Source organism: Macaca mulatta, chromosome 20, assembly GCF_049350105.2.
Source record: "Macaca mulatta isolate MMU2019108-1 chromosome 20, T2T-MMU8v2.0, whole genome shotgun sequence".
In the NCBI taxonomy this organism is placed as follows: domain Eukaryota; kingdom Metazoa; phylum Chordata; class Mammalia; order Primates; family Cercopithecidae; genus Macaca; species Macaca mulatta.
In genome coordinates, this window is record NC_133425.1 from 1652164 (window position 1) to 1671067 (window position 18904).

An 18904-nucleotide genomic window follows, 5' to 3' on the forward strand; every position below is an offset into this window, starting at 1 on the left:
CTCTGTCTTTGGTATTTTAGGTTTTAACTTTTTTACCATTATAAGCTTTGTTGTAGCTGAATCTTGCTGCACAATTTATTATTTTTTTAGGTTAAAGTCTTAAAAATGGAATTGCTGGGAGAATGAATATGTAGGTTTTAAAGCATTTAAGAAAATGTTTTCCGTCACCAAATTGTCCTCCAGAAAAGTATTGCCAATCTGACACAGGAAGAATGGCATATCAGCGGAGTTTTAGTTTGTATTTCCTGGAGTGTATTTGAGCCGATGTTCCTCTGTGTGTTAATAAACACATATTTTTGTGCATGTGTGTGTCTGTGTTGTGGTGTAGGTGTTCTCCAGCCTGAGGCGCCTGTTTCTCAACCTGCGCGTGGAGGTCGGCCGAGGCAGCCTCTGAAGTCCATGGAGCCCTGGACAGTGCCCAGAGTTTCTGTAGGGTTTCTTTCTTTGTGGTATTATCCTTTCTTACAAGTTTCAGATATAGGCCATCAGTCTGCGTCATTCAGCAAGGAATAAAGAACATGGAAATGCCTACTTTTCACTACCTTTGTTCTGATGTAACATTCTCCTTGTAAAGGGCAGAGGGTAGTAGGCTAAGGCAGACAGCAGCAGGATGGTGCTGAGAGCGGCTCTGAAGAGTCTCCATTTTGTGCTGACTTAAAAGTTTTCTGTACTGTTGGATGATCTCTTGATAATTAAAAAAGAAATTATGATAGTCATAGCTGTTCAACCAGATCTGCAGTTACTTTATTCAGCAAGGTCTCAGGCTCCTAATTTTAGAACTCCTAGAATTTTGTAGTCCTCTCAAGATCGGGTTCTGGCCGGGTGCCATGGCTTACGCCTATAATCCCAGCACTCTGGGAGGCTGAGGCAGGTGGCTTACTTGAGGTCAGGAGTTCGAGACCAGCCTGGGCAACATAGCGAGACCCTGTCTCTATTGAAAAAGATTGGGTTCAGGCCGGACGCGGTGGCTCATGCATGTAATCCAAGCACTTTGGGAGGCTGGGGCGGGTGGATCACTTGAGGTCAGGAGTTTGAGACCAGCCTGGCCAACATAGCGAGATTGTCTCTATTAAAAAAGATTGGGGCCTGGTGCGGTGGCTCACGCCTGTAATCCCAGCACTTTGGGAGGCTGAGGCAGGTGGATCATGAGGTCAGGAGATGGAGACCATCCTGGCTAACATGGTGAAACCCCGTCTGTACTAAAAATACAAAAAATTAGCCTGGCATGGTGGCAGCCTCCTGTAGTCCCAGCTAATCGGGAGGCTGAGGCAGGAGAAGGGCATGAACCCGGGAGGCGGAGCTTGCAATGAGCCAAGATCACGCCACTGCACTTAAGCCTGGGCGACAGAGTGAGACTTCCTCTCAAAAAAAAAAAAAAGATTGGGTTCAGGCCGGGCACGGTGGCTCACACATGTAATCCAAGCACTTTGGGAGGCCAAGGCAGGCGGATCACTTGAGGTCAGGAGTTGGAGACCAGCCTGGCCAACATGATGAAACCCATCTCTACTAAAAATGCAAAAAAAAAATCAGCCAGGCCTGGTGGCAAGCGCCTGTAGTCCCAGCTACTCGGGAGGCTGAGGCATGAGAATTGCTTGAATCTAGGAGGCGGAGGTTGCAGTGAGCTGAGATCTTGCCACTGTACTCCAGCCTGGGTGACAGAGCAAGACTCTGTCTCAAAAAAAAAAAAAAAAGATTGGGTTTTAGGTACTATGCCAGTATAGGAGCTCTTACTTTTAAATTTAAACCAAATTTCAAAAGAAAAAAATAGGTGTTCTATAATCTTCCCCTTGCCCACCCAAGGAGGTGACTCTGGTCTGGTATTGTGGAATGAGAATCTGAGCCCGACAGCCTCAGTCAGGTGGCTGAATCTCAGGCCCACAGAGACTGGGTTACTGTTGGTTCCTGTAGTGGCTCCACTGTGGAGAGAGCGATACTGCCAGAAAATCTGGGAGCCACAGAGTACAATCTTCCTCCAGGCACTTGCCATTTCTCCCCATTTGTGCTCTCGGCGGGGGCTGCTTTGTGCCCACCTGGCCCAGGTGTAGGGACTCAACAAGAATGGGACAGACCTGGCTGCTCCCTGGGGGAGGCAGATGGGCAAAAGGACATTATGGCCTGAGCACCTAGAAGCCTGCAGGTACAGGTGTTCTCTGGATGCAGTCCTGTGGCTCAGGTGTAGGCCCCATGTGAGGTGGTGGGTAGGTGGGGCTGGGAAGTGTTCTAGACACAGAGACGAGGGTGCATCGTAGAATTTGGGGACGTTGGGTCCTATTTGGGGAATGGGAGCTTTGCATCCTGTCATCTTTGTTTCCCTAAAGATCACCCTGGGTGCTGGGCATGGGGGTGCTGGGCATGGGGGTGCTGGGCATGGGGGTGCATGTCTCAGCTACTCGGGAGGCTGACGTGGGACGATTACTGGAGCCCAAGAGTTTGAAGCTGCAGTGAGCCATGATCACTCCTGTGACTAACCACTGCACTCCAGCCTGGGCAGCATAGTGAAACCCCGTGTCTTTAAAATATAAAATAAAGATCATCCTGGCCTCTTTCTGACCCGTATCTGAAGTTGGTTGTCTACGCGAAGCAGAACAGTGGTACCCAGAGGCAGGGCCACTGAGGCTTGTTTTATTTTAGGGAATGACTTTGCAGGTGGACTTTCCTTGGAAGCGGATATTTCCTTCAGAGGGACATAAAGAATGCCCCTTGCCAGGCTGTCTTCCAGGTGGCCCTTGGCACTGCCTGCAGACCGGGTGGGCACTGTGGCTGCAGAGCTCTGTGCACTGGCAGGGTCACATGGTCTCATCCTTCACGGTAGAAGTCTGTGGCGTCTGCTGCTCTAGGCCGGTGTCCAGATGTGTCTTATAGGGACATCTTGACATATTTTCCAAGCACACTTCAGTGTGAGGACTTATTTCCATATAGTCCTTTTTATTCATAGATCTCAAACTTTTTTTTTTTTTTTTTAAGACGCAGTCTCGCTCTGTCGCCCAGGCTGGGGTGCAATGGTGTGATCTCAGCTCACTGTAACCTCCGCCTCCTAGTCCTGGTTCAAGCAATTCTCCTGCCTCAGCCTCCCGAGTAGCTTGGATTACAGGCACGTGCCACCATGCCCAGCTAATTTTTGTATTTTTAGTAGATTTGGGGTTTCACCATGTTGGCCAGGCTGGTCTTGAACTCCTGACCTCATGATCTGCCTGCCTTGGCCTCCCAAAGTGCTGGGATTACAGGTGTGAGTGACCATGCCCAGCTTTAAAAACATTTTCTTAAGAGACGGGCTGGGTGTGGTGGCTCACAACTATAATCCCAACACTTTGAGAGGCTGAGGCAGGAGGATCACTTGAGGCCAGGAATTCAAGACCAGCCTGAGCAATATAATGAGACTCTGTTTCTATAGAAAATATAAAAATTAGTCAGGTGTGATGGTATACCCCTGTAATTCCAGCTACTTGGGAGGCTGAGGCAGGAGGATCACTTGAGCCCAGGAATTTGAGGCTGCACTGAGCTATGATTGTGCCAGTGTCCTCTAGCCTGGGCAGTAGAGTAAGACCCTGTCTCCAAAAAGGAAAAAAGAGAGTCAGAGAGAGAGATGGGGTCTCACTGTGTCACTCAGGCTGGAGTTCAGTGGCACGGTGGCAGCCCCCCGAGTAGCTGGCACTACAGGTGTGAACCACTGCATTTCTTATTGTAGAAACAATTTCTGGGCGCCTATTTACTGAGTACCTGCTGTAGGCATTTTGCTCAGCTCACATTACAGTGAGCAAGATGGACCACAATTTCAGTTTTTTCTCAAGCGTTTTAGATAACTGTATTTACAGCATTCCAAAGTATTGAATAACAAAATAGATATGTTCCTAGAGATTGTTTCATAGAATGAATTATTTTGCCCATGAATTCTGTTATATTTTCAGAAATATTATTCTAGAGAAAAGGAAATTTGCCACTTGAAGATTAGCCTCAGGAAAAAGTAAACACATTTATGACATCAAATGGAAGTTAACATGACTGATGTTCATGGAAGACTAAACTAGGCCAGGTTGGGTGGCTAACGCCTCTAGTCCCAGCTGCTTAGGAGGCTGAGGTGGGAGGACTGCTTGAGCCCAGGAGGTGGAAGACCAGCCTGGGCAACATGGTGCAACCCTATCTCTACAAAAAAATTAAAAATTTAGCTGTACCTGATGCTGTGTACCTGTAGTCCCAGCTACTGGGGAGGCTGAGGCATGGGAGGATCGCTTTAGCTGGGCAGGTCAGGGCTGCAGTGGGTGGTGATTGCACCACTGCCATCCAGCCTGGGTGACAGAGGAGACCCTGTCTCAAAAAGAAAAAAGGCCAAGCGCGGTGGTTCACGCCTGTAATCCTAGCGCTTTGGGAGGTGGAGGTGGGTGGATCACCTGAGGTCAGGAGTTTGAGACCAGCCTGGCCAACATGGTGAAACTGCGTGTCTACTGAAAATACAAAAAAAATTTGCTGGGCATGGTGGTGTCTGCCTGTAATCCCAGCCACTTGAGAGGCTGAGGCGGGAGAATCGCTTGTACCCAGGATGTGGAGGTTGCAATGAGCCAAGGTCGTGCCATTGTACACCAGCCTAGGCGATAAGAGCGAAACTCTGTCTCAAAAAAACAAAAAAGACTAAGGGCCGGGCACGGTGGCTCACGCGTGTAATCCCAGCACTTGGGAGGCCGAGGCGGGTGGATCACGAGGTCAGGAGATCGAGACTATCCTGGCTAACACGGTGAAACCCCATCTCTACTAAAAATACAAAAAATTAGCCGGGCATGGTGGCAGGTGCCTGTAGTCCCAGCTACTTGGAAGGCTGAGACAGGAGAATGGCGTGAACCCGGGAGGCAGAGGTTGCAGTGAGCCGAGATTGCACCACTGCACTCCAGCCTGGGCAACAGCGCGAGACTCTTTCTCCAAAAAAAAAAAATAAAAAGACTAAAAACGTATAAATTATACCTGTCTCACTACAAAAACTCATTAAGAGAATCATGCTCAGACCGTTGTCTGGTTAATGTGAACGCATCTGAAAAAAGGGTGAGAACAAAGGGTTAAATTCAGCTTTCAGGTAGACTAATTTAAAACCACAGGCCAGGCTGGGCACAGTGAATTGTGAAAAATAACGACAATGTAAAATAGTAGAACAAAATTAAAAAAGGAAAAAGAAAAAAAACTATAAAGAAAATTTGACATATGAAAAAGCGTATTGGCCAGGCATGGTGGCTCACACCTGTAATCCTAGCATTTTGGGAGGCCGAGGTGGGCAGATCACGTGAGGTCAGGAGTTTGAGACCAGCCTGGCCAACATGGTGAAACCAATCTCTACTAAAAATACAAAAATTAGCCGAATGTGGTGGCGGGCACCTGTAGTCCCAGCTACTTGGGAGGCTGAGGCAGGAGAATCGCTTGAACCCTGGAGGCAGAGGTTGCAGTGAGTTGAGATTGCGCTGGCAATGAGGGAAACTTTGTCTCAAAAAAGTAGCCGGGAGTGGTGGCTCATGCCTGTAATCCCAGCGCTTTGGGAGGCCGAGGTGGGCAGATCACCTGTGGTTAGGAGTTTGAGGCCAGCCTGATCAACATGGAGAAACCCTGTCTACTAAAAATACAAAAGCAGCTGGGTGTGGTGGCGCATGCCTATAATCCCAGTTACTCGGGAGGCTGAAGCAGGAGAATTGCTTGAACCCGAGAGGCGGAGGTTGCGGTGAGCCGAGATCACGCCACTGCACTCCAGCCTGGGCAACAAGAATGAAACGCTGTCTCAAAGAAAAAAATCAATAATATACATAAATAAATAAACAAACAAACAGGATGGAAATTATACCTCAAATTTAAAAAGTAAGATGGCTATGGTAGGCCAAATAATGGCTGCCAAAGACGACCAGGTCCTGCTCTGTCCGCTTAGACTACCACACTCTACCAAAGTCCTCGTCACAGTGCGCTCTGGCCCTCTTGCCCCTGCAGCCTCACTTCCTGCTGCCGGCCCCCTGCTCATTCTGCTTCTGACACTCCACAGGCACACATCCTCCTCCAGGCCTGTGCAGTAGCTGTTCCCTCTGTCTGGAACACGCAGTCCTGTACATCTCCAGCTCAGTGTCTTACAGGACTGTCACCAGGCAGGACAGAGTTCAGGCTCGTTCAGGTGCTCAGCAGAATTCAGCTCCTTGAGGCTGTAGAACTGAGGACCCTGTTTTCTGGTTGGTTGTTGGCCAGAAGTGGCTCTTAGGTCCTGGAGAACCCTCAGGTTCACCACGTGGTCCTCCCAGGTATGGCAGCTTAATTCTTTGAGACCAGCAGGCTGCTACAGTGGAGTCTTAAGTTAACATAATCAAAACCAGGCATGGTGGCTCACACCTGTAGTCCCAGCTACTCAGGAGGCTGAGGTGGGAGGATCGCTTGAGCCTAGTATCTTGAGGCTGCAATGAGCTGTGTTTACCACACCACTGCACTCCAGCCTGGGTGACAGGGAGACTCTGTCTCAAAAAGAAAAAAAAAGTTTTAGGCCAGGTGCAGTGGCTCACAGCTATAATCACAGCACTTTGGGAGGCTGAGTTGGGTGGATCACTTGAGGTCAGGAGTTTGAGACCTGCCTGGCCAACATTGTGAAACCCTATCTCTACTAAAAATACAAAATTAGCCGTATGTGGTGGCGGGCGTAAGTAATCCTAGCTGTTGGCGTAGACTGAGGCAGGAGAATTGTTTGAACCCGGGAGGCAGAGGTTGCAGTGAGCCAAGATCGTGCCACTGCACTCTAGCCTGGGTGACAGAGTGAGACTGCATCTCAAAAAAAAATTTTGTTTTAAGGATTAAGTGAGCCTCATCACAGTGACTGTCCCACCATATGCACAGACCTTGCCAACACTGAGGAGAGGGAGTCTTAGAATTCTGCCTGCTGCCATGGTCTAGTCCTGGCACACCTTCCTTGACAACATGGAAGCCAGGTCACTACCCAGGCCACCAACAAGGAAGTTCACCATTTGACCTCCTGAACGTGCAGAACAAACCTTTTTTCTCTTTCTTGAGACAGGGTCTTACTCTAGCCTAGGCTGGAATGCAGTGGCACAATCTTGGTTTACTGCAACCTCTGCCTCCCAGGCTCAAGCGATCCTCCTGTGTCACCCTCCTAAGTAGCTGGGACCACAAATATGCACCACCATGCCCAGCTCTGGCTAATTTTTTGTATTTTTGGCAGATATTTTTGTATTTTTGTTTCACTGTGTTGCCCAGGCCAGTTTCAGACTCCTGACCTCAAGTGATCCCCTGGTGTCCAAAAGTGCTGGGATGAGGCGTGAGCCGCCATGCCCAACCAAGTATTGGATAACTTTTTAATTTACTTTTCTTCCTCCTTTACTTCCGCTCAGGGGTCTAGGTCTGAGCCAGGACTTGAGGGTGTCCCCATGGGGGCTGGTGTTACCCAGGACACTGTAGCGGCTAGCAGGGCTTGGCTGGGCTGGCGAGTGAGGGCCCCACTTCTCTGTTGCGTACAGGGGAGGGACCGAGGATCTGAGTGGCATCTGTAGGTCAGAGGGCATGCTGACCTTGAAAGCAAGGCAGGAACGGAGTTCTATGAGCTGAGGAGTCCCAGCTGACTGGCATTCTAGAGAAGAGCCATAAAGGGAGCGTATTCATTAGCCCCAGGGAGAGAGTCCCCCCAGGAGCTGCTCACCTTCCCCTTGCCTGGGGCACACACCTGCTTCTCCAGGGACCAGACCTGAAGTGCAGGAAGGAGCCTTCTGCTTCCCGCAGCGCTCCGTCTGCCATCATTCAATGTGTGGATTCTTTGGTTGCTTTCATCAATTCTGTTTTATTTCCTCAGCGTGTGTGCTGAAAGCTTGAATGTATCCCCTTGGCTGTTTTCCAAGTATTCTGATGTGCATTTTAAGAGTCTCCTGTCTTTAAAATAATGTGGAGACAGCTCTGAATATACTAAAACCATTGAATTGTACCCTTCAAATGGGTGATTTTGTGGTATGTGAATTTTATTTCAATAAAGCTGTTAACAGAAATAGTACGGAGTCCGTACTGCTGTGTTTTCTGGAGCACCCGGAGTCCCCTCTGTCCCTGGCCATCCCTCCCTCCCCCCGCCTCACCCCTGCACCTCACCCTCCCCACCCTTCCCGTACCAGGGAGCTTCTCAAACACAGAGTGGGGTGTTGAGATTATTGGAGGGCTGCAGCCTATTGGAATCCCGACGAAGGTGGAAAGGTGTCAGGGAGGGGTGCCCGTGGTGTGGAGGAGCCCCACATTCTCGTCCCTGGCCTGTCACGAAGAAGGAACCCATCGCAGTGATTAGAAGGACTTAGGCCGGGCGCAGTGGCTCATGCCTGTAATCCCAGCACTTTGGCAGGCTGAGGCGGGTGGATTACCTGAGGTCAGGAGTTCAAGACCAGCCTGGCCAACATGGAGAAACCCTGTCTCTACTAAAAATACAAAAAATTAGCCAGGCATGGTGCTGTGTGCTTGTAAATCCCAGCTACTTGGGAGGCTGAGGCAGGAGAATTGTTTGAACCTAGGAGGTGGAGGTTGCAGTGACCTGAGATCACACCACTGCACTCCAGTCTGGGCGACAGAGCAAGACTGTCTCAAAAACAAACAAATGAGAAAAACAAAAAAAAAAGGCTGGGCTCAGTGACTCATGCCTGTAATCCCTGCACTGTGGGAGGCCGAGGCGGTGGATCGCCTGAGGTCAGGAGTTCGAGACCAGCCTGGCTAACATAGTGAAACCCCATCTCTACTAAAAATACAAAAATTAGCGGGGCATGGTGGCAGGCATCTGTAATCCCAGCTACTCGGGAGGCTAGTGAAGGAGAATCACTTGAACCCTGGGAGGCAGAGGTTGCAGTTAGCTGAGATCGCGCCACTGCACTGCAGCCTGGGCGACGAGTGAAACTCCGTCTTAAAAAAATAAAAAGGAAACAAACAAAAAATCAGCTGGGCGTAGTAGTGGGGGCCTCTAGTCCCAGCTACTTGAGAGGCTGAGGCAGGAGAATCGCTTGAACCTGGGTGGCTGAGATTGCAGTGAGCCAAGATCACGCCACTGCTCTCCAGCTTGGGTGATAGAGTGAGACTCCATTTCAGAAAAGAAAACAAAGAAAAAGCCACAAAGAAGGACTTAGAGCTGGGTGCTAAGCAGGCCTCCTCCTGCTGTTAGGTGGACATGTCTATTTCTTTTTTTTTTTTGAGACGGAGTCTTGCTCTGTCGTTGAGTCTGGAGTGCAGTGGCACGACCTCGGCTCACTGCAAGCTCTGCCTTCCCCGTTCACACCATTCTCCTGCTTCAGCCTCCCGAGTAGCTGGGACTACAGGCGCCCGCCACCACACCTGGCTAACTTTTTGTATTTTTAGTAGAGACGGGGTTTCACTGTGTTAGCCAGGATGGTCTCAATTGGCCTACAAAAGTGCTGGGATTACAGGCGTGAGCCACCGCGCCCGGCCTATTTCTTTATTTTGTTTATTTTATTTTATTTATTTCTTTTTTTGAGACGGAGTCTCACTCTGTTGCCCAGGCTGGAATGCAGTAGTGTGATCTCTGCTCACTGCAACCTCCGCCTCCCTTGTCCAAGTGATTCTCCTGCCTCAGCTTCCTGAGTAGCTGGGATTTCAGGCACACATCACTATGCCCGGCTAATTTTTGTATTTTTAGTAGAGATGGGGTTTCATCATGTTGGTCAGGCTGATCTTGAACTCCTGAGCTCGTGATCTGCCTGCTTTGGCCTCGTAAAGTGTTGGGATTACAGGCATGAGCCACCGCGGCTGGCCTCTTTTTTTTTTATTTTTATTTTTTATTTTTGAGATGGAGTCTCGCTCTGTTGCCTAGGTTGGAGTGCAGTGAGCGATCTCAGCTCACCACAACCTCCGCCTCCTGGGTTCAAGTGATTCTTGTGCCTCAGCCTCCCAAGTAGCAGGGACTACAGGCGCCCGCCACCATGCCTGGCTAAAGTTTTGTATTTTTAGTACAGATGGGGTTTCACCATGTTAGCCTGGCTGGTCTCGATCTCCTGACTCTGTGATCCGCCCACCTCGGCCTCCTGAAGTGTTGGGATTACAGGAGTGAGCCACCGTGCGCGGCCTGGCCACATCTATTTCTGATGGATGAAAGTGGATTCCTGAATATGTGGTATGACTCTCTGGGCACATACGGAGTAACCTTTTCCATGTCAGACCAGCACAATGCTTTTATTCTAGACTTTTCTCCTCTAAACCAGGGAAAGCAAGTCGGTGCCTCAGTTCCTCGTCATGGGTAATCAGAACAGATCTCTGATTTAGGAAGCCTTTTTTTTTTTTTTTTTTTTTTTTTTGAGACAGAGTTTTGCTCTTGTTGCCCAGGCTGGAGTGCAGTGGTGTGATCTTGGCTCATTGCAACTTCCGCCTTCTGGGTTCAAGTGATTCTTCTGCCTCAGCCTTCCGAGTAGCTGGGATTACAGGCGCCTGCCACCAGGTCCAGCTAATTTTTTTTTTTTTTTTTTTTGTGACGGAGTCTCGCTCTGTCGCCCAGGCTGGAGTGCAGTGGCGCGATCTCGGCTCACTGCAAGCTCCGCCTCCCGGGTTCACGCCATTCTCCTGCCTCAGCCTCCCGAGTAGCTAGGACTACAGGCGCCCACAACTGCGCCTGGCTAATTTTTTGTATTTTTAGTAGAGACGGGGTTTCACCGTGGTCTCGATCTCCTGACCTTGTGATCCGCCCGCCTCGGCCTCCCAAAGTGCTGGGATTACAGGCGTGAGCCACCGCGCCCGGCCCCAAGTCCAGCTAATTTTGTTTTTTTTTGTTTTTTTTTTTTTTTGAGATGGAGTCTTGCTCTGTCGCCCAGGCTGGAGTGCAGTGGTGAGATCTCGGCTCACTGCAAGCTCCGCCTCCTGGGTTCATGCCATTCTCCTGCCTCAGCCTCCCGAGTAGCTGGAACTACAGGCACCTGCCACCACGCCTGGCTAATTTTTTGTATTTTTAGTAGAGACGGGGTTTTACCATGTAAGCCAGGATGGTCTCGATCTCCTGACCTCGTGATCCGCCTGCCTTGGCCTCCCAAAGTGCTGGGGTTACAGGCGTGAGCCAGCCCGCCTGGCCCAAGGAAGCTATTTTTGTACTTCACACAGAGAAACTGAGCTGCCACTGAGCACATTCAGAGTAGGAAAACTCATGTGATTTAACCTACCTGTCTTTCTTCCAAATTTCAGTTTAGAGGTATACACACCATAGCTTTTAAGTTGCCAAGAAAAGAGACATGAGATTTACTCAGATGCCTTCATTTTCCCAGCAGGACCTCATCATTCCAGGTGGTTGAGGCATCCAGTAGGCGGGTCTTTGTTCCTTGCTCGCACACCCGATTAAAAGCAAAGACCTCCCCTCATCTAGGGCAGACTCTGAGCAGGGTCTTTAAGCATCAGTTGCCAGGCATAACCCCCCATAAAGTTACTTGCTATAGTAGTTGGTGCAAAACTGACTAAATGGGAAGGGAAAACTCTCTAGCCAGGTGCCGTGGCTCATCCCTGTAGTTCCAGCTACTCTGGAGGTCAGGCGGGAGGATTGCTGGAGTCCAGGAGTTTCAGACCAGCCTGAGCAACATAGTGAGAGCCCCTCCCTACAAAAAATACAAAAATTAGCTGGGTGTGGTGGCATGCACCTCTAGTCCCAGCTACTCAGGAGGTTGAGGTGAGAGGATTGGCTGCGTCTAGGTGTTCACATCTAGCCTGGAAAACATATTGCAGACCTCATCTCTCATACTGTAGACCTCCTCAAAACCAAAACGAAAAAAGCGCAAAAACAAAAACCAACAAAACCCCACAAAACCAACCCTGAAAACACCCCTGTCTCTGGAGCTCTTTGTCCAGGTCCCTGAGCCTAATGTGATTTGCAGCAGAAGCCAGCCTTCCTGCAGGTTTAGGAAATGTCACATACAGGCTCTTTCTCATTCAAGCTTTCTTGGCCGGGTGTAGAGGCTCACGCCTGTAATCCCAGCACTTTGGGAGGCTGAGGCGGTAGGCAGACCACCCGAGGTCAGGAGTTCAAGACCAGCTTGGCTAACATGGCGAAACCCCATCTCTACTAAAAGTACAAAAGTTAGCAAGGCATGGTGGTGCATGCCTGTAATCTCAGCTACTTTCGAGGCTGAGGCACGAGAATCGCTTGAACCCGGGAGGTGGAGGCTGCAGTGAGCTGAGATCGCGTCACTGCACTCCAGCCTGGGTGACAGCGTGAGACTCCATCTCAAAAAAAAAAAAAAAAAAAGAAATAGGCTTTCTTTTTTTTTGTTTTTTTTTTGTTTTTTTTTTTGAGACGGAGTCTCACGCTCTTGCCCAGGCTGGAGTGCAGTGATGCGATCTCGGCTCACTGCAAGCTCCGCCTCCCGGGTTCCCGCCATTCTCCTGCCTCAGCCTCCTGAGTAGCTGGGACTACAGGCGCCCGCCACCGCGCCCGGCCAATTTTTTTTTGTATTTTTAGTAGAGACGGGGTTTCACTGTGGTCTCGATCTCCTGACCTTGTGATCCGCCCGCCTCGGCCTCCCAAAGTGCTGGGATTACAGGCTTGAGCCACCGCGCCCGGCCTAAGAAATAGGCTTTCTTTCTTTCTTTCTTTCTTTCTTTTTTCTTGACCACATGCACCAGATTGAAGAATAAGCTTTCTTGTCTGTTCTCTATACAGTGATATGTAAAAATCACCACTCAGATCAAAGAATTGAGAACCACGCAGTGGGGGTGCGGTGGCTCACAACTGTAATCCCAGCACTTTGGGAGGCCGAGGCTGGTGGATCACCTGAGGTCAGGAGTTCGATACCAGTTCTGCCCAGGTGGAATGCAGTGGCACAATCATGGCTCACTGTAGCCTCAACCTCCCAGGCTTAGGCAATCCTCCCACCTCAGCCTTCCAAGTAGCTGGAACTTTTTGGTATTTTTTGTAGAGATGAGGTTTCACCATGTTGCCCAGGCTAGTCTCGAACTCTTGGGCTCAAGTGATCCACCCGCCTTGGTATCCGAAAGTGCTGGAAATCCAGGTGTGAGCCACCACGCCTGGCCTTAGTTTGGTTTAGGCTTTATAGTAAGTGCATCTCTAAGATATTTTATTAAACATCTTTTCATTTGTGTTTTTTTGTTTTTTTTTGTTTTTTTTTTTGAGAGAGAGTCTCGCGCTGTCGCCCAGGCTGGAGTGCAGTGGCTGGATCTCAGCTCACTGCAAGCTCCGCCTCCTGGGTTTGCACCATTCTCCTGCCTCAGCCTCCCGAGTAGCTGGGACTACAGGCGCCCGCCACCTCGCCCGGCTATTTTTTTGTATTTTTTAGTAGAGACGGGGTTTCACCGTGTTAGCCAGGATGGTCTCGGTCTCCTGACCTTGTGATCCGCCCGTCTCGGCCTCCCAAAGTGCTGGGATTACAGGCTTGAGCCACCGCGCCCGGCACATCTTTTCATTTGTAAGAGTACTTCAGTTATCTCTGTTAAAATGAACCAACCAGAAAGATTCCCACTTCAGTGCAGGACAACAGGTATTAGTATCAAGAATTAAGTCTGGGCACGGTGGCTCGCGCCTGCAACCCCAGCACTTTGGGAGGCCAAGGTGGGTGCATCACCTGAGATCAGGAGTTCAAGACCAATCTGGCCAACATGGTGAAACCCCGTCTCTAAGGTGGGCTGAGTGGCTCACCTGTAATTCCAGCACTTTGGGAGGCCGAGGTGGGTGGATCACTTGAAGTCAGGAGTTCGAGACCAGCCTGGGCAACATGGCAAAACCTTGTCTCTACCTAAAATACAAAAATTAGCCAACTATGGCGGCACACGCAGCTATTCCGGAGGCTGAGGTAGGAAAATCGGTTGAACCTGGGAGGGAGAGGTTGTAGTGAGTTGAGATTATGTCACTGCACCCTAGCCTGAGTGACAGAGTGAGACCCTGTCTCAAAAAAAAAAAAAAGAGAAAAAGAAAAACAAGGCTGGGTGCAGTGGCTCATGCCTGTAATCCCAGCACTTTGGGAGGCTGAGGTGGGCAGATCACCTGAGGTCGGGAGTTCGAGACCAGCCTGCCTAGCATAGCGAAACGCTGTCTCTACTAAAAATACAAAAAAAATTAGTTGACTTTGGTGGAAGGTAGCTGTAATCGCAGCTACTTGGGAGGCTGAGGCAGGAGAATCATCTGAACCAGAAGGTGGAGGCTGTAGTGAGCTGAGATCGCACGACTGCACTCCATCCTGGGCGAGACTCTATCTCAACAACAAACAAACAAAAACAACAGAAAAGAAAAGTCAAAACAAAAAAGCAAGCACTTGTTGGGAACAGCAGGGAAAACCCTTTGTGTATATATATATGTTTAGCTGCTTGGCGTCTGCTTTTAGAAAGAAGCGTCCGTGCCGTCGGCAGGCGAACCACAGGCTTCAGTGCTGTTGGGAGATACTGCATAGCCAGGCGTTCAGAGCTGCCTCTCTCCCTGCCCACGCTGGCCCACGTACTGATCTAGTGTGACGTTTACAAATAGCTAAGGGAGCGCCTCGGAACATTTTGCTTATTATTGCCATGGTTTCTGATAAGATAAGCTTTGTTGAAAACATTCAAGTATGATAGTAACAACAGGATGTAGAAAGGTGGTGTTTCTCCTTTGAAAGGTGCTTTGCTGTGAAGCCATAACACTGTGTTATTCGAGAATCCTGGGAGGAGTCTCTGGGATCCTAGTTGACTGTGGTGGGAGAACTCGTTCTGCTTTCCTTTCTTTCAGATCAGTGGATCATGTTTCTATATCCATAGCAGGAACAATGCCGTTTGTCAGTAAGTTTTTCATACTGCAGTCACCCTGGAGCCAGTGACTGAGTGGATTCTGCCTCTGGTGTTTCTATAACTTACTGTCCGTCTGCTGGAGCGGTGCTGGCTGGCTTTGGCCATTCTGGTTTGTGTCTCTTGGCTCAGTTTTCTGCCACTACTGGATTTTGCAGGGAAGGGTAGACTGTCTTATTTTTCACAGTTTCACCTTTTTTTTTTTTCCGAAGCCTCTGAATTGAGTATTTTGGGCTTGGAGAATTAGAACTATCCCCAAATCATCAGTTACATGAAGCTCGTCTGTTCTACAAATTATAAAGAAAATACAATTAAAATGGAGTTTTAAAAATGTATACTTTGATTCACTCTTATTCATTCTAACATGGTAACACGTAAAGGGGCCTATTGTAGTTAATGATTTGTTTAAAAAATGTTTGGTGAATGTTTCAGAATGAACAACTTGGTACTTTGTGTTCAATTAGTAACCTCAGTGTTGAAATCCTTAGGAATCTTCAGGACAGATTGGCCAGTCTGGACTCTGGATTAGGTAACTCTCAGGTACCCAGCAAGACTCTCACATTCTTAGGAAGGAGGACTTTTGTGAGATAAGTGGGTAGACGTTTTATAAACTCCGGTTGCCTCCGGGAAGTTGGCTGATGATGGACTTCCGAGCCCAGAGTCGCACTGGCACACGGGGCCCTAGGATTGAGGCGATGGCCCCAGCCTCTTCCATTGTGGAGGGGAAGCGGAAACTCAGTCTCTGGCTCAGGAATTCCGCACTGTGGGGTCCGTTAGCTGGGGCTGGCCCTGTTTGAGCCTGACTTTATGGGGTATGTTGGCCGACAGTGGCAAGAGGGCCAGCCGCAGGGGTCCTGGCCTGCATGCTTCGGGCTTTCTGGATTGCCTCCTGGGCGCATCCCATGCGATGGCCTTGCTGACCACATGCTGCACCCCCTATCCTTGTCCTGAAACAGAGCAGCTGTGTCCTGGCGTCTCCAGCGGGGTTGCCCTTGAGGGTTCCGTGCTTGCTGCTTGTTGGCAGCCGGGGCATCTGGACTTCACCGCAGGGCCTAGGGGTTTGTCAGTTAATGGATGTGGCTGCAGCCAGGGCTCTTGCCAGCCTGTTGCCTCTCCCTGTCCCTGAGCATTTTCACAGCCCAGCCCCCCACCCAAGAGGGGCTTCCTTCAGGAGTCTGCTCCCTCTGTGGCTGAGTGCTGCCTCCTTTTTCCTTTCTCCCTGGCCCACACTTCTTTCTTCTTTGCTCTCTTTTTCCTCTTTTGCTGTTCTTGAAGTTTTCATTATGGAAGAGTTCAAACCCATATGAAAGTGGAGAGTAGTGAAACGGTGCACTGGTACTCAGCCCCAGTCGCAGCAACGTGCAGGCATGCCTCTGGTGACATCTGTACCTCACCCCAGATTCTTGAGGTATTTCTTAGTTTTTCAGTACATGTGTCTAAAAAGCAGTGCTCTTTGAAAAATTACGAAAATATAACCACACCTGCAAAAACGAACAGTTCCTTAATATCATCAAATATTTATCAATGTTCAAACCTCTTTTTTTTGAGACAAGAGTTTCACTGTTTTTGCCCAGGCTGGAGTGCAGTGGCATGATCTCTCTCAGCTCACAACAACATCCGCCTCCCAGGTGTAAGCAATTCTCCTGCCTCAGCCTCCCGAGTAACTGGGGTTACAGGTGCCCGCCACCACGCCCAGCTAATTTTATATTTTTAGTAGAGACGGGGTTTCTCCATGTTGGTCAGGCTGGTCTCGAACTCCTGACCTCAGGTGATCCGCCTGCTTCAGCCTCCCAAAGTGCTGGGATTATAGGCATGAACCACCACACCCAGCCTCAAACTTTTTTTCTTTTTTTTTTTTTTTTGAGACAGACTCTCACTATGTAGCCCAGGCTGGAGTGCAGTGGCATAATCTTGGCTCACTGCAAGCTCCGCCTCCCGGGTTCAAGCAATTCTCCAGCCTCAGCCTCCCGAGTAGCTGGGATTACAGGCGAGTGCCACCACATCTGGTTAATTTTTGTTTTTTTAGTAGAGATGGAGTTTTGCCATGTTGGCCGGGCTGGTCTGGAACCCCTGACCTTCGGTGACCCGCCCATCCCAGCCTCCCAAAGTGCTGGGAATACAGGCGTGAGCCACAAGGCACCCAGCCACATTATGGTTTTAATTTGCATTTCTTTGAGGACTAATTGAGCATTTTTTCATGCGTTTATCAACCATTCATACATATTATCTGATGAAATTTCTATTTAAGTATTTTGCTCACTTAAAAAAAATTCAGTTGTCTTTTTTTTTTTTTTTTTTTTGAGACAGAGTCTCATTCAGTCACCTGGGCTGGAGTGCAATGGCACAGTCTCCGCTCACTGCAACTTCTGCCTCCTGGGTTTAAGCAATTCTCCTGTCTCAGCCTCCTGAGTAGCTGGGATTACAGGCATGCACCACCACGCCTGGCTGATTTTGTGTTTTTAGTAGAGATGGGGTTTCTCCACTTCGGTCAGGATGGTCTCGAACTCCTGACCTCAGGTGATCCACTCACCTTGGCCTTCCACAGTGCTGGGATTACAGGCGTGAGCCACCGCGCCCGGCCTGAGTTGTCTTCTTAATTGTAAGATTTCCTTATATATTCTGGACATAAGTCATTTAACAGATACATGATTTGCAAATACTTTCTCCCAGTGTCATTTTTTTGCTTTTATTGTTATCTTTTGAGCATAAAAGTTTTAAATTTTTATTTTTTATTTTTTAAGTTTTGGGGTGCATGTGTAGGATGTACAGGTTTGTTACATAGGCAAACATGTGCCATGGTGGTTTGCTGTACCTGTCAGCCCGTCACCTGGGTGTTAAGCCCAGGTATTTTTCCTAATGCTCTCCCCGCTTCCAACCCATCCCCTGAATTTTTTTTTTTTTTTAATTGAGACGGAGTCTCACTCTTGCCCAGGCTGGAGTGCAGTGGCCAGATCTCAGCTCACTGCAAGCTCCGCCTCCTGGGTTTACGCCATTCTCCTGCCTCAGCCTCCTGAGTAGCTGGGACTACAGGCACCCGCTACCTTGCCCGGCTAGTTTTTGTGTATTTTTCAGTAGAGACAGGGTTTCACGGGGTTAGCCAGGATGGTCTCAATCTCCTGACCTCGTGATCCACCCTTCTCGGCCTCCCAAAGTGCTGGGATTACAGGCTTGAGCCACCGCGCTCGGCCTGAAATTTTTTAAATTTTTGTGAAATCCAGTTTACACTTGGCAGAATAAACCTGCATTCTTTCTGAAGAGTTTCATTTTATGTTATATCTGTGTGTGAGTTAACCTACTTAGCGTTTATGATTTTTGATATCTAGGGTCTCTTTTCCTCAGTTATTTTCTACCAAGGACTCTGCAGAGCCAGGAAGGCATTTCTGAATGGGCGGTGTGTGCTTATCTATGTTATCTTTTTTTTTTTTTGAGACGGAGTCTCGCTCTGTCGCCCAGGCTGGAGTGCAGTGGCGCAATCTCAGCTCACTGCAAGCTCCGCCTCCCGGGTTCACGCCATTCTCCTACCTCAGCCTCCCGAATAGTTGGGACTACAGGCGCCTGCCACCACGCCTGGCTAATTTTTTGTATTTTTAGTAGAGATGGAGTTTCACCGTGTTCGCCAGGATGGTCTCGATCTCCTGACCTCATGATCCGCCCGCCTCGGCCTCCCAAAGTGCTGGGATTACAGGCATGAGCTATGGCACCCGGCCGCTTATCTATGTTATCTATGTAACATATCTATGTTCGCCTGCTGGATCCTTGCCAGAACAATATCTAAAACTTCAGAACTGATCTCCCCACATAAGACCCTGGCTGCTTTCAGTGGCCAGGGTCCCACTCCCGTGGTTCATCACACCAGGTGCTGCTGGTAGCCCATTTACAGGGTGCTGCCTGTCCTGTGGCTGTGGCCGTCCGCAGTGGCCTGTGAAGGCTGTGCTGCCTCTTGTATGTGCGGAGTCAGACGTTGTCGCTGTCAGCACCACCACGTTGGCGGCTTCTGTGCTTTTGGTGAAAAAGCCAAGCACGTGATACAACCTAATCCTGATTCCCTAAAGTGGCCCCCAGCCTTCCTGGCACCAGGGATTGGTTTCATAGAAGACACTTTTCCACAGACGGGTCTGGGGTCAGGGTGGTGTCAGGATGAAACTGTTCAGGTCATCAGGCGTTAGATTCT

The 18904-nt window shown here is 49.3% G+C and overlaps 1 protein-coding gene across 2 annotated transcripts in view; it reads left to right on the plus strand.

The window, feature by feature from the left end:
* Nucleotides 1-18904, plus strand: part of RAB11FIP3 (RAB11 family interacting protein 3) — a 98792-nt gene that overhangs the window by 18342 nt on the left and 61546 nt on the right. The window lies entirely within an intron of this gene.